The following is a 16,054-nucleotide window of genomic DNA, read 5'->3' as shown; positions in this document are numbered from 1 at the left end:
CAAGAAGAAGTACTCCTCCTCAGCCCGCGAGTGTAGGAGGGCTATTAGGAAGGCCAGGGCAGAGATGGAACTCAGGCTAGCGTCCAGGATTAAGGACAACAAAAAGTCCTTTTTCAAGTACATTTGGAGCAAGAAGAGGGCACCAAGCAATGTAGGGCCCCTGCAAGATGCAAACGGTAATCTTGTGGCTACGCCAGACAAGAAAACTGATATTTTTAACAGTTTCTTTGCCTCTGTTTTCTTGAACAGGGACTGGGGACATCCCACCTACCAGAGGTAGGGACATCCCACCTACCAGAGGTAGGGGCAATCTGTCAGGCCTTCAGTCAGCGCAGATGTAGTTAGGGATCTTCTTGAAGGTCTAGACATCTTTAAATCTGCAGGTCCAGATGCCCTCTACCCAAGGGTGTTGAGGGAGCTGGCAGGGGTCATCACGGAGCCCTTGGCCCGGCTGTATGAGCATTCGTGGTCATCTGGCCAGATGCCAGGGGATTGAAACTGGCTAATGTGCTCCCAATTTTCAAGAAAGGGAGGAGGGAGGACCCAGGTAACTATAGGCCTGTAAGCTTTACCTCGGTGCTCAGGAAGATCTTGGAGAGAACCATCAAGGAGTACATTTGTGGGGGGCCAGCAGGGGAGATCATGCTCAGGGGCAATCAGCATGGGTTCATCAAAAGGAGGTCCTGCCTGACCGACCTGGTTGCCTTTTATGACCAGGTGACTAAATCCTTGGATGATGGTGTTGCCGTGGATGGAGTCTTTCTAGACTTTAAGAAGGCCTTTGACACTGTCTCTCACCCCATCCTCATCAATCAGTTAAGCGACTGTGGCATTGATGCCTGCACAGTTGGATGGGTAAAAAATTGGCTGACGGGGTGCACCCAGAGAGTAGTGGCGGACAGGTTGTACTGAACCTGGTGAGATGTGAGCAGTGGGGTACCCCAGGGCTCAGTCCTCAGGCCCGCACTGTTTAACATCTTCATCAGTGACTTGGACAAGGGGGTGGAAAGCACTCTGTCCAAGTTTGCTGATGACACTAAGATGTGGGGTGAGGTGGACATGCTTGAAGGGAGAGAGAGGCTGAAAATAAATTTAGACAGACTACAAAAGTGAGCAGTTGAGAATAGGATGGGGTTCAACGTAGACAAATGCAGGGTGCTGCACCTTGGGAGAAGGAATCCACAGCATAAATACAGGCTAGGGAGTTCCCCTCTTGAAAGCACAGAGGTGGAACAGGATCTTAGAGTCATTATTGACTACCGAGATGAACATGAGCCGCCAATGCCAGAGCGCAGCCAGCAAGGCCAGCCATACCTTGTCATGCATCCAGAGATGCATCTCAAGCCGGTCCAGAGAGCTGATATTCCCCCTCTATGCAACTTTGGTCAGGCTGTAGTTGGAGTACTGCGTCCGGTACTGGTTGCCACATTTCAAGAGGGATGTGGGCAGCCTGGAGTGGGTTCAGAGGAGCATCACCCGCTTGATGAGAGGGCAGCAGGACAGGCCCTATGAGGAGGGACTGAGGGACCTGAACCTGTTCAGCTTCAGCAAGATGAGGCTGAGGGGGGACCTGGTGGCTGCCTACAAACTCATCAGGGGAGATCAACAGCAAATAGGTAGAACCCTTTTCTCCCCAGCACCACCTGGGGTGACAAGGAACAATGGTAATAAGTTGATGGAGAATAGGTTTAGGTTAGAGATCAGAAGGCAATTTTTTAGTTAGGGTGGCCAAAATCTGGATCCAACTTCCCAGGGAAGTGATCCTCACCCCTACCTTGGGCAAATTCAAGAGGGGGTTGGATGATCACCTGTCTGGGGTCTTGTGAACCCAGCATTCATTCCTGCCTGTAGCAGGGGGTCAGGCTAGATGATCTGTTCAGGTCCCTCCTGACCCTGGCTACTATGAAACTATGATATGGATGTGGGTCAAAACAGCAAAGCCTCTTTATCCAAAGTCTTGTCTACTTTGGGCATTTGCCTCACTTTCTGAAATTAATTTAAGGACTAAAAATGCTGGTCTGACTTGTTCCCTTTACATTTGAATCGGGCAGTATCCTCCTCTGCACTGATTAGTTCCAGCTCGGATTCCTGACCCTAGGTTTACGGCTGACAGAACAAGGTCTACGTGGTTGCCTCAGAAACTGGCAAATAAGCAGAGCAGATAGCTCTGAGCACTCTCCTTAGTAATGCTATCCTGGAGGACTGCCTGTCTTCAGTAGTGGATCCAGAGGAGGTGCAATACTCACATCCCCCTTTTGAACTATGCCACACGACCAGCAGCCATAGGTATTTTAAAGTTCTAAAGCAGCTAATCTCCTCACTTCCTTCCCTTCTGTTTTCAGCGAAACATTCCTTCCCCTGCCCACTGCTACCACTGTCCCCACCATCTCCAGCTGACTTGGTTCTGGAGGGAGCTTTAGAGCTGCTACTGCCCTGCGTCAGCCAGGCTGCACAGGGAACTGGGCTCAGCTGGGGACAGTGACAGCAGTGGAAGTGGGAGGGTTCTTCTTCCCAACCCAAGACCCCTGAGTGTTCTCCACCAGCCTGGGAGCAGGGAGTGAGGAGCCCACCTGCTGCTACTGCTGCCAGCTGAGCCTGATTCCCCACAAACTCAGCTACCAAAAGGCAGGAGCAGCTCCGGAGCTCAGGGATAGCAACAGTGGCAAGAGGGGAATGAGAGGGGAAGTACTGCTGAGCATGGAGGGGAAGGAAGGGGGTGCCATGACTCGGGGGTGGGGAGGAGGGAGAGATTCTTACCTTTTACCTGATTCAGGGATTTAAAAAAAGAAGCCCCAGGCTGCTGCTTCTGCAGCACAGTCTGTCTACCTCAGTGGGGTGGAGGGAGGAAGGCTTGAAGATACCCAATGTAGCCAGAACCTTTGGGAATTTAGCTGCTAAAGTCTATAGAGCATAACCAAATTGCAGTTTATTTTCAAAGCCAGGTTTTCATGGAAATGGTAAAAGGTACATTCCTGACACACTGCCAAATTGCAGTTCCTTACTTATAATCATGAGCGGATCTGGGTTTTTTTGTTTGCCACAGCCCAGTGGGTGGGACCCGGTGTGGAAGGCAGTACTATGGTGCCATGACTACTAAGGTGAGGCACCCTCTGCCCTTCAGGCAACAGCGGGGGGCACAGCTCTGTGCTGTCATGCTTCACCTTGGTGGCGTGGCATTCCCTCCTATGCTGGGTCCTACCTGCTGAGCTGCAGAGGTGGCTCCTGCCCAGAGCTGGTCCAACCAGGCTGCAGCCCCACACCTCACACCCTGCTGTGGGCACAGAAATCTGGGGGTACATGTGCCCTCCCTTGCCCCCTGACATGTCACCTGTGTCCCCCAGCTTCCACCATACATTACCTATGCCCACCCCCTCCCTTTTGCTGCACATGCTCCCCCTTCCTCATACCCTGGGTGGATGAGGGGTAGCAGGTCGGGAGGGAATGGCAGCAACAGGGCTGGGTGGCAGGGGTGCAGAGACTAGGTCAGCAGGGCTGGCAGGGTTGGAGGGCTATGGGTTGGGAGTGTGGGACAACAGCACAGGCAGGAGCAGGGCACCAGCGTATCAGGGGTCCTCAGCACCTCAAAGCAGTGTGGGGGGGACAGCCACAGCTGGACCTGCATCCTGGTGAATGAAGGGGGCAGGGGGATCTCTGATTTTCTATGATAAAAAACCCCCAAATCAAATGTCTGTGTGTGTGTGTGTGTGTGTGTGTGTGTGTGTATTTAGAATTAATTTTATTGTAATGATTGAGGCACTGCTAAGCTTTCAAACTGATTTAAAATTGCAACTATATCAATAAAACATTGTGTTCAACCAATACATATGTATATATATAGTGGCATTCCATTTTAATCACAGAAAAAGCATGGCTTTTGGGATTTTTAATCAGAGAATGTTGGATTTTTATCAGAGAATTTGGGATTTTTAAACAGAGAAAACCAGTATCCCTGATCATGAGGCACTGGATCTTTTCAAAGAACATTCATCTGTTTATTTGGGGGGGGTTTTAACGGGCAAAAATACTGCATTTTTCTTCAGTCTCATTCTCAGACACCCCTCCCCACCACCACCCTAAAATTATTTTGAGGAAATTTTAAGAAAAGTTCAGCCTGAGGCTATCTGCCATAGAAAATTTAAGGCCAAACCATTAAAGTTTAGCAAATTATGAACAACTGAAAACAAAATTTTACAGTGCCAGAGATTAGGAAACCTTAATGGGTGGTGATATAAATACACATACACACTCACACACACTTAAAAAAAAAAAAACCCTAACTCATATAAAAGACAAAAATCGCAATACTTCAGTACTACTGAGATACCAAAAGGAATTAATATAGTGTGGAATTTATCAATAGCTGCCCAGATTATGACAATATGGCAGCCACTCAGTAGACTGAGGCAGCCTATTAGAAGTCAATGAGTCACTGAAGTTTTTACTATAATTCCCCTACAATTTTAAGCACTTTATTGAAATATAGATAAATGCATCCTACTAACTGTAACCATATCAGATGTTTCTTTTCCAAATTTTTGTGCAACTAAATGTTACTACCCTTCTATCTGTTTATGACTGAAACCCTGGGGTCATAATTAATATCATTATTGGTAAGTAGGAAACCTCTAGAATGAAAGTAAATAAGGTGACCTTGTGTTTTGACATCATGATTATGCTAATAACTTTTGACCTTCACTTAAAGATTGTGGATTTTAGTTCTAGAATCACTGTAAGAACTTGGAAAAGACAAGCACTTGGGTATAAAAATGTGCTGAATGCAAGCTTCTGGCTCTCAAAAGTAGGGATTTTTTTTCTCTTGGTTAAAGGGTAGAATAGTGAAGCGGAAGTGGGGAAAGGAGGGAGGAGACATGTTCACGCCTACATGCCTTATTTAAAATTTTAATCTGCTTTAATTAAGATGGAGATCTAAAACTGAAATAGCAACACACTATTTAATAAAGTGTTATTTATATAACAGACAATAATGGCTATGAAAACCTTTTAATACTCACTTTCACTTTAGTTGCAAACAGGATGACTGTATGTACCACAGTAATAATTTTAGCATATAACTTCAGGAGTCCCCTCATGTGAACTGATCACTTTTAAAGTTAGTGAAATCTTGAACTAGGAAGCCATAGGTTTATTTTGAATCTAATAGTACTCTAATAGTAAAAACATGTTTTAAAGGATTTTTTAAAATCCTGTAGGCTTTATTCATTATCCTGTCCTATCTTTGACTTAGTATTTGATAAAATCCTTAGGTAGAACGGGTGAGTTAATAGCACATTCTCACTATGTTCTTCCAGTTGAGAATAATTAAAATATGTCTGGGAATTAAATATTTTTCACTGTGGCTTCATTTTAGATCATCGTTGTGTGCCAACCCAGTTGGGAAGTCCGCTATAACTGGATGAAAAATCTTTCGTTGGAAAAAAGCAATTTGTTTAAAATTGTTTTTATCAGCGTTTGTTAGCCTTGCATGGAGTGGATGTTCGCTGGAGATCAATAAAATAAGAGCTTCAGAAATCGATTGATGTAAAAATTAGATGAGGCTAATAATCACATCTAGAACACAAGTTATATTTTTAAATGTTTCATTTCTCATTTCTTCCTGTTTCAGGATTCCATATAACAGGAAATCTTAAAAGCAGAGTTCATTTTAGTTCTCAATACAGTATTAATTGTAAAGAATTTATTAAACGTCTATAACAAAGTTTAAACAATATCTAGGCAATTCACTATCTGACACTATATTGAACCCTCTGTCCATGTGTGATTCCCATTTGTGTTAATGGTACTGTTGTAGATGACCCCCCCACTGGGAAGAAATATACCAGAAACCTATGTCCAAGTATCGTACAACTTCTTCAGTTGCTACCAAACCTATAAGGTATAATATTTAAGCACATACTGCATAGCTGGGCAGTGGCTTTTGTTTGTATTAGCTCAGGATGCCCTTTGCTTTTGAGAGGCTGTTATATTTCTGATGCAGCATGTTGCCCTGATAGTAGCTTGACTGAGGACTACCTCATTTTATAAGATAAAAACTGGGGGGGGGGGTGTTGTTGGTTTTTAAATAGCTTAAACCTTGTCCATTTGCAGGTGATCTTCTTCATTCAAAAACAACAGCAAGTGACAGCTAAATTCCCACAGTTTTATGTGCCCTGGTACTTAGTGGCATTTCCCTGTTAGGCATGTGAGTGTTCAATAGGATATGAAGAGTTAGGTGCTAAAGAAAGGGATCCTCAAAATCAGCAAGCTGGGCTGGCTTTTTCTGGGCAGGAAGAAATACCAGGGTTAGGCATCTGGAGGGAGGCCCCATCACTGCTCTGGGATTCACTAAGCTGTGAAGACAAAGAGAAACCATTAGGCCTTGTAGATATGTGGGGGGGGAGCACTTATCTGAGAGTTGGGAGACCTGTGTTAAAATCGCTATTCTGCCTATTTTAGAGAAGAGACTTGAACTTGATTCTTCTACATTGTAGGCAAGCCTTAACAGCCAAGCTGTTCAGTTGATCACTCATTTTTATTTTCTTTTAATGCAAACTTATTTATTTATTTGTATAAAGTAGAACAGCTTCACCAAGAAAAGATTCAGACAAGTTGGGCCAGTGATGGTTAGGCCAATCTCCAGGGAGATAGGAGCTCTGGATTCAGCTCCCTGCTCCAACTCAGGCAGAACTGAGATTTGAAAACAGGCCTCCTACCTCCAAGTGAATGCCCTCCCCACTGCACTCTTAAGTAAAAATTAAATGTTTGTCTGCCAGCCTGTCTCTGTCTCGTGCTGTTTGAACATTTTGAAAATCAGGCATCATAGGTGAGGTAAGACATAATTTGACAATCCTGCTGGGGATTAGATGTGAATTGGGGTTCAGAATACCTTGGCAATGTCAGAACTGTAGGTAGATTTGCACTTGCCCATTGGCAGAAATTTATTATGAAGGAATTCAAGTTTCTACAAGATTACATGGCAGCTGAGCAGCAGTTTTGTTGTGGGGAAATTGGAGACTAAATTCAAGGTAAAGTAGCCCATAAGGATCTCTGTGTTACTATATCTAGACAGCTGCTGTTACCTGAGTTACAGTGAATTCTGGTATCTCCATACTACACTGCTTGATGTAGTATAGACATACCCCAAGTCCCTTAATGAATATAACCTCTGTAGTATAGTGTTCACATACAAAAGGAAAAAATAGTATGATGAATTATAAAAAGTGGGGAATCTACAATGTTGTGGTTTTTTTAACTCTATGATTGCCGTAATGGGCATTCACATTTCTCTAATGGAGATCAGGCACATGTTCAAAGTTGTTTTACAAGTACATTTTCTTATGTTCAGTAGGCACCATAGATTTTGCTGCATCCACAATGACCTATGAATGAAAAATATTTCTCTTTTTTCTCCGTTCTGTTCATAAGAGTCTGTTTTTTCTCTATTGTATTTTGCAAAACAGGTTGATATGAATGTTTACTTCCAGATAAGAAACTATTTCTGTGCCTAAGAGCTTTATGTTGAAAACATTTGACACTAGAGAGATTTATGTTTCATAGAAACTTAATAGTTACAGTGCATCCTAGATCCTTATCAAAACTTAAAGACTTTGTACCTTGGTGGCAACTAAACTGACTTTCTTGAAGAATATAGGTTTTAAAAGTACTGCTGTTACACTCAAAAAATCTGTTGGAATTTAAGCAGCTAATAGGGTATTGTCTTTTTAATATGTGTTTCTAGTGTGCTGCCAGGATGCAGCATATCACTTTTGCAACAATAATGAGATAATTCATTCAAACCGCCAGTGATAATGCATAGTTAAAATAAAGGAAATACTTAGATACCAGTGTGATGGGCACTATATAAAACCCTCAATGGAGAGAAATCCCTAGATAGAAATGAAACATTCAAGTAAATATAGTATTTAAAGATTAATTTTAGTTCTTGCATGCACTGCTAATCCTGCTTGTTGGTAGAGCCCCCTAGTGGAAATGCACTGTACACCAAAATCCTGTATTAGAAAGGTGTGTCTACACCGGGGATTTTACCAACACAGACATGTCATTTTTTTTCACTGTCCTAGCTGACAGTTATACCAACAGAATTTTGTAAAGCAGACTTAGCCTTAATTCTTCCTCCTTGTGTTTCAAATTTTACAAATTAATATAATTCATATTAGATTCCATACAGTCTTTATATAATATGCTGCAATATATTGTGTCTTCAGACTATGATTTTTTTGTGCACCTTTCTTCATGAAACGTGTAAATCAAGCCATATTTAGGAGAAATCATATCAATGGCTTAAATATCAGTAATTACCTTATTTATCTAAATCCATGACAATTGTGAATTTAAAACAACCCTTCCCAATAGTAAAATTCTGTACATGGAAAATTATAATATTCTGTGTATAGAATCTGATTAATGGAAGGTCATCTTAAATTCAACCCCCCACTATTATGGTGGGAAAAACAGTGGTGGGGCCAGACCCCCCAGACCTCCCCTGGTTCTCCTGCCCCTTGCCCACCGTGCTTGTGCTTGTCCCCACTGTGCCTGCCCCTTGCCATGTTCCCCCTGCCATGCATCTCCCCTGTGCTTGTACTTACCTCCTGCCAGCTCCTTGCTTTTGCCCTTGTGCCTATGCCTGCCCTCCCAATCCATGCTCCCCCCACCTCTGCTCTCCCCTGCAATTTGTCCCCTCCATTCTCTAGCCCTTGTGCCTGTGTCTGCCTCACCACTCCATGCCCAGCCCCCTTCCTTACCTTCTGCTGCAGCTCTCCTTTGGCTTAGGGAAGTCAGCAGCAGCCTTGTCAGAGTAGTGGCAGCAGCTCCTGGCTAGGCCAGGGGGGAGGCAAGAGGTGGGGGAGGCAGGCTGCATGTTCCCCTCCCCACATCCCATGGTTGCCCTTGCACTCCCCCCGAGTCACATGCCCCTTTCCCTGCCAAACAAGCCATTTTGGTCTTGTGCAGGTAGCAGCTCAGCTCAAGCTTCTGCCTGAGCCTATATTGTTTGAGTAGAAATCCTCATCTTGGATTTGAGTAAATACAGTTGCTGATATAGATAAGTGGAATTGCTGACTTGCAATACCCAACCTTGGCCTCTGCCAGCACTGGAGGTTTATGGGGGTTTAATTGTTTTTAGCACTGATGCAGCCAGCTTGATACTGCTGCAGCTGATTCAAACCCCAAACATAGATGTGCAGGCTGCTGTCAAAAGTGAAGTGCACTGAGATATTTTATATCCTAAATCAAAAAGGAATCCTTTACACTAGCATTGGGCATATTTTATTCTGATGTATATGAATGCACAAAGGACAAGGCTGTGGGTTTGAGCATTGATGATGGATACAGGGTGCACATGGGTGCACCCTCTACGAAAAGGCACCACCGACACTGTCAGCGGTGCCTGCAGGCAGTTGCCGCTCGCCACCCCTTCCCCTCACCGGTGACACCACCGGCTGCAGGTGGTCAGCAATCACCAACCCCTGGTCGGCGCTCGCCACCCCATTCCTCCCCCCGATAGCAGCATCTGTGGGAGCTCCCCATTTACCGCCACCGTGTTCCCGCCACCACTAGCACCTCCATGCCCTCCCAGCTGCCTGGAGCATGCATTGTTCATGGTTTGAAGCCTCCATTTTCAGCCTGTATTGTTACTTCCATATAAAGGCAGTGATAGCAGCAACTTGGATTTCACTTTTTTTTATTTCTCTAGACTAGATGGTTGTCATTGTGATACTATCACAGTTTAGTCGCATGAGTAATCTAGACTGCAAAAGTACTGTGGATTTCTAAGGCTGGATCTAATTTTTGACTCTGGTATCTGCCCCTGAAGTTCTAAATGGCATATGATCAAGCAGTAAAATAAAATACAAAATAAAAGCACAAAACCTGCTGTATTTGGCCAACTTTTCCATTCTGTGACTTAAGATGTTTTGTTCCAGCAACTAATCTGATTGCATGTTCATGAAAAGAACTTTCAACATATGTATTTGCAAAGTACTAAATTAGTTTTCTTCTAAGTTGTCTTGTTATTTAAATCCTAGTAAAGTCTATAAAACATGCCAAAATTGAATAAAATTGCTTCTATTCAGTGTTTCTGACTGAAACATTCATTTTTATTTTATTTCATTAGTGCTGTCCATCAGAAGGCCAAGGAACTATTACAGACATGAAAGCACATAGCACTACTCTGAAGTAAGTATTCATTCCACAGAGAGGGAAAGCTCTGTTATAGAGGCTGTGAGTTACCCAAGGTCAATGATTTGGACAATGGGAGAGGTAGGAATGGAATGTGACTCCTAGTCTTGTGCTGTAACCACACTAATGCAATGCATTCTGTTTTTAATGTGGCAATGACTTATACTGTTTATTTCAGTGTATATTTCTCTAATCATTGTAGTTTATTTTTACAATTTTCAATATATGAAGTGCTCTCTCACAGTGGTATGACTATTTCTTACAAATGAAGCATTTGAGGATTTTTTCTTTTTAAACCACAATTATCTGAACACAATTAGACCAGAGTACATAATAATCACATAAAGATCAAGAGCAACTATGGTGAGATTTTTATCATTCTGGACACTGAAAAAAATTTGAACAAAAAACCTCGTTGGATTGGAGTTAAGATTGAAAATAGATATTAGTAATTTAAGGTTAAAAGCCACCACAAGAATGTTGCAATTATCCCCAAATCAAGCAGTATAAAATCTGAAAAGTCAATCTGAAGATTAAAAATAAGAGAGATCAAAGCATATTCATGTTCCTATGGAAATACACAACCAAGGCTCCCAAGTAACCTTAATTCTACCCTGGAATTATACCGTGAGGGGAAAAATAATGGAAAGCAGTCTCTTTTTTTAAATATTAGTTTAATCTAACCTGGAATCATCAAAACTTTAATTGTAGGCTTATAATTTTTTGCAATGCTTTTTAACAGAAAAGGAGTTGTACTAAAGCATAATATACAAATTCCTTTTAGAGAAACATCTTATTTTTAAAAACACTTTCCTTAAAATTTCACTTTAAAAAATCCTGACTATTTTAAATGTTTCTGCAATCTATAATTTCAGCGAAAACAGTATTTGAATCTTTCAGTCATACCACCTATTTCTTTTAAAATTAAAATCAGCCTTTTAAAACAAACTTGATTTCTTTTCATGAGATTTCACCCCAATATTCTCTCTTATTTAAATTTTATTTTTATTATTATTGCAAGTCACAGTAGTACTGTTAGTATATGAAATTCAGAACATTCATTTTATTGTTTTTGTTCCCCACGATTTTTGTCTTCTGTTTGTGTATAGAACTTTCTGTCTCTTTCTTTTCTCTCATTTTTGCAGCAGCAGGAGACTCAGTTGAATAGCAGATTGTCAGCCCTCTGGAACTTAATCTGATACAGAAGGGCCTTCACTTTATAAAGTGATTTTTTTTTAAAGTTACACTGCTCCCTCTGCTGGATGGTGCCTACTAAATTTTTACTCCCAACACTGTATTAATATCTACTAGTTTATAAGCAAAGCTGTTAGGGAAATTTAATGAGAGAGTTATAAAGAGTGGAAATCCCTTATGTTTTCTCTGTTGTATAGTAGCAGTCAAAAACTCATGGATCGAGCAAGGCATTGACTAATACTTTAAACCCCATCATTATTTGTATAGTGAAAAAAAGTTAATTTGGAAGCCCATACTCTTAAATATTTTTGAAATCCTAATTATTCACAACATGTTATTAGAAAGTCTTAGTACTGGTCAAATGGTCCATTAAATTCATTTTGCTCCATATTGGATCTTAAGTTACTGTCATGCTGGAATTTTCTTAGTGGAAAAAATAAATTCTTACTGTCAGCCCTCTCTGTCCACGGGTGACTCAAGCATACCTGCACCAGCATCCCCGGAATGCAGGAGAGTCATTGTTTGTAGTTACTCACTATTTCTTACCTGCCATGACTTGATGCAATTTTCTGAGATAGGAGGCTACCTAATTTCACAGTTTTCCTCTGAGCCTCTACTTGTAGGACAATTCTGGCTGCTAAGGTTCTTTTGCAGAGCTCTCCCCACCTCTACACCCTGCTTGCATGCCTCATGTTGGCAACTTACTATTGTTTTGTAAAGTTTGACTCCAGTAAAGAAACAGAAACTGAGTAAGTACAAAAGGAAACTGTGGCGGGCCAGAAGGAGTGCTCCTGCACCAAAACGCCTGCCTCACTGCACCCCATCACCCCCCAGGGGTGCCAGCTCCCCAGGGGTGCCAACTTCTGACCAACCCCCTTCCTGGAGCACACCTGCAAGCCTGGGGGTTCACCACCACCACCACCCAGGGTCTGGTCATTGCTTGGACCTTGTGCCCTCTGGGGTGCATAGGCTTTGTAGACTAGACCTTGAGGGCACGTAACCCAGTGTGAGATCTTGGGGTGCTTCCTTTTGACCTGAAGCACAGAAAGTAGCTTCCCTTAGTCAGCCAAGCCAAGGAAATAAAAAGGCATGCCCATTCCCTCTCCAGCATGTACCACAAAGCTTGTTATAGGGGATAACTTTATTGGGGAGTGAGGGTAGGCTTGGAGAGAGGTACAAGTCAGAAAAGTATCAAAAGAATACCCTGAGCAAGCAGAAGTGGCTTGTTAGCCTTTTGACAAGTTTCTAGAACACTGTTACTGACTAAATTCAGGTAAGTTACTCACATGTTCTTCTGGAGTCTGAGAGAGCTCCAGAGGCCATGTACTTGCTCCATGTTCCCAAAAAAATGCCTCCTTCCCCTTTCTCATGGGGACCCTCATTATTAAGTTCCCACCAGAAGCAGCCCCATTAGGTCCTGCCCAGTGCTTCCCAGGTGAGGGGACTAGTCACGTGACCTGCAGAGGAGTGGAAATGGAGACAATGGCAGCAGGTCCCCTTTCCCTCAGGAATGTCTCCAGCACAGGTCACAAATCGGTGTTAAATGGAACAGATGGGGGAGGGGCTACCTGCAGCCTGGAAGGGTGATTCTTCCAGAGAAACAACCCAAACAAAACATCTGTCCTCAAAATGGTTGTCATAACCCCTCCTGCTTGGGGTGCGTACACTGTTTCAAAGCTTGTCTCCCCAGTCCAAATGGTCAGTGTTTAGTAGCCTGGGCTTTTCCTCTGCTCTAGTGGTCCACCTAATTGAGGGCCCTCCCCTTAAGGTGTCTTTTACTGAGTTAGAGACCAGTGCAAAATAAAGTTTATCCACTTAAGCACTTGAACCAGAACAAACCTGGTTCTGACCCTCTTCTCTTTCAGTCAGGGTACACTCTGAGGTTTGCTCCCTCTGTAATTCTGTGCCACCTGGCTCAAGTGTGGCCTCATACTGGACAAGGAACAGATTGCCCATTCCTTTCTCTTTCCTAAACTCTGTCTACAGGTGCAATCTCTCACAGCTGCTGCCCGGCATGGTCAACTGACATCTCAGAGGCTTCTCTCATCTTTCTCAACTGATGTGCTCTCCATGTCTGTGCTGCCACCTGCACCGCTTGGGCAGTTTCCTCCAAGCCTTTGCTCACAGGACAGTTCTGGTTGCCCTTTTTCCCTTCTCTCCCACTTCCAGCATTCCACCTGCTTGCTTTTGTTCCCGGCCTTTGTGCTTCCTGGACCTGTCAGCTTTCCCATTTCCAGGACAACAACTTCTGGTAGCCGGAGCTCATGAAATACATGTTGGCACACCTGTGGAGCTGCCAGTGTGTTTTCAGGATTGTTTTGCCTCATGGCCAGGGCAGCTGAATTCTCTGCACACTCCCCAACTGTTCCCTCAGGTGAGTTGCTGGTTTTTCCAGAATTTCTATTGCATTCTCCACAATAATGGAGTGATGGAAAGAGGAGGAACTTTTAAGATTTTCTTTCTCCAGGAGCTTTTGGTCTTTCTCACTGCCACTGTTAGTGCCATTGTGGTTTTTTCACTGACTCTCAGTTCATCTCTACTGAACCTAGCTTCTTAACTTTCTCTCTTCTTGCAGGACTCCTGCTGGTTGCATCCTTCTCTGCTCCCCTCTTGTCCTGTAAAAATCCAACTTCCTTTCCCCCTGCCATGGGACTTCCCAACTATATCATTCCATCCAGTCTCCTAAAGGACAATACACAGAATTGTTGGTTTACTGTTCAGGTATTCTCCAATTTTATTCTGTGTGCTTCTGTTTGAAGCTGATGTCAAGTGATAATGTAAATAGGTAGAAATTAGGGAAACAAAAGGTAGAGCAGGGAAGGGAGGGGGGGAAAAAAGCAGGAGGGGAGGAGCCAAAGATGAGTAAGGTTAGTAAGGAAGACATTACAGACTTCCAAGGGAAGTGGTGCTGGCTCCTACCCTGGGGGTCTTTAAAGAGGCTTGATGCCTACCTGGCTGGACTCATTTGAGTCATTTTTTCTCCTGCCCAGGCGGGGGGTCAGACTCGAAGACCTACAAGGTCCCTTCCGACCCTATTTCTATGATTCTGTGAGTAGTAGAGTCTGACCTCATACACTTTTCTTTCTCCCCTCCCCTTCCCTATTTTCCTGCCCTTTGTCTTCCTTATTTCCAGTTATTTCGTTTTTCACAGACAGCCTCTTTTCTACCTTGAATTACTGCTACTGTAAAGCATCGGCAACACGTAGGGGGTGCTCACAGATGCATGTGCACCCCTGAAATTGGCAGTGCATCCCCTGAGAGAAGCACTGCTGATGCTGCCGGTAGCACCTGCGGGCAGTTGCCACTCACCACCACCCCCTTCGCCACCAACACCACTGGTGGCATCTGTGGGCAGTTGCTGATCATCGCTGGCCACTACCAATGCAGCTAGTGGTGTCTGCAATGGTCGCTGACCATTGGTTGGTGCTCACCAACCCCCCCACTGCCAACACTGCCATGGCCGCCTGCAGGAGCTCCTTGCTCGCCACCACCATGCCACCGCCACTGCCACCTAAGGGCAGTCACCGTGCCCGCCCCCCGCCTCCAGGAGCATCCATCATTCATGCTGTAAAGTCTCTCTTACCTTTGGCTTTTTTTCCCCCCTGCTTTCCCCCACTCCCTTCCCTGTTTTACCTTTGGTTTTCTTAATTTCTACGTATTTACATTCTCACTGACATCATGTCACACTTTTAGTCTCCGAACAGCAGAAACCTCCTATGCCTGAAGAAGGGTGATTGTACCTGAAAGCTTGCTAAAAAGTTTTTTCCAACTCCTCAGCTGGTCTAATAAAAGATATCACATCTACTCAAAGAACCTTGCCTCTACAGTAGCTGTAATTCAAGGTAGAAAAGAGGTTGTCTGTGAAAAAGAAAATAGCTGGAAATTAGGAGCACAAAGGACAGAAAAGGAGTGGGGGAAGAAAAGTATGAGGTCAGGTCTGGCAGTAGCTGGTGTATCAGATGTCAGGCAGTTTGTAATGTGTCATAAACCCAATGTCTATATTGAGTCCATGATTTTTTGTATCCAGTAGATTTATCAAGTGAAGTTTTTAGGCTCATGTATGAAAGGTGTTATGTAAGTTCCCTTTGAGGATTAGAACTGAGAGATTGGAAAGGGAGTGATCGTATTGTGTTTCAATCAATGGAGAGGTCCTATGGAAGATCCTGATGAGATTTGGATACCCACCAAAATTTGTTACTATTAACATACTTTTTCACAGTGGCATGACAACAGCTGTCCTAAGAAATGGCTCAAAAATGGAATCCTTCGCTATTAGAAGTGGAATCAATCAGGGATGTGTGATTGCACCAACACTATTTTCTATCTATATCACAGCTATCCCTCATCTCATTTCTGATAGACTTCTATCTAGAGTCAACGTCCTGTATTCCATGGACGGAAATGTCTTGAACGTCTTCTGCTATGTTCCAACTCCGAGATAACCAATACCTCTATTACTGATCTTCAATACACTGATGATTGTATTGTGTGTACCCACTCAGTTGAAGAGCTCTAGGTCATTCTTGATGACTTCTGCAAATTGTATGAATTGTTTGGACTCACTGTCAACTCCACAAAAACAAAGTTACATTACCAACCTATCCCAAACAAACCAGCTACTCCTCCACATATTACAATTGGAGGGCAATCCTTGGAGGATGTTGAG

General features: G+C 43.4%; 1 long non-coding RNA gene across 2 annotated transcripts in view; it reads left to right on the top strand.

The window, feature by feature from the left end:
- LOC149865757 (uncharacterized) overlaps positions 1 to 16,054 on the top strand; it is a 76,463-nt gene that overhangs the window by 34,328 nt on the left and 26,081 nt on the right. For both annotated transcript variants that reach the window (XR_016441768.1, XR_016441767.1), the window contains one exon: positions 10,130 to 10,191. This is a non-coding gene — a long non-coding RNA (uncharacterized LOC149865757). The remainder of the gene's footprint in view (positions 1 to 10,129; positions 10,192 to 16,054) is intronic.

The sequence above is a fragment of the Crocodylus siamensis genome, chromosome 4 (genome assembly GCF_052110815.1).
Source record: "Crocodylus siamensis isolate JL-2025a chromosome 4, ASM5211081v1, whole genome shotgun sequence".
NCBI classification, from domain to species: domain Eukaryota; kingdom Metazoa; phylum Chordata; order Crocodylia; family Crocodylidae; genus Crocodylus; species Crocodylus siamensis.
This window is presented reverse-complemented; position numbering and strand designations above follow the sequence as displayed.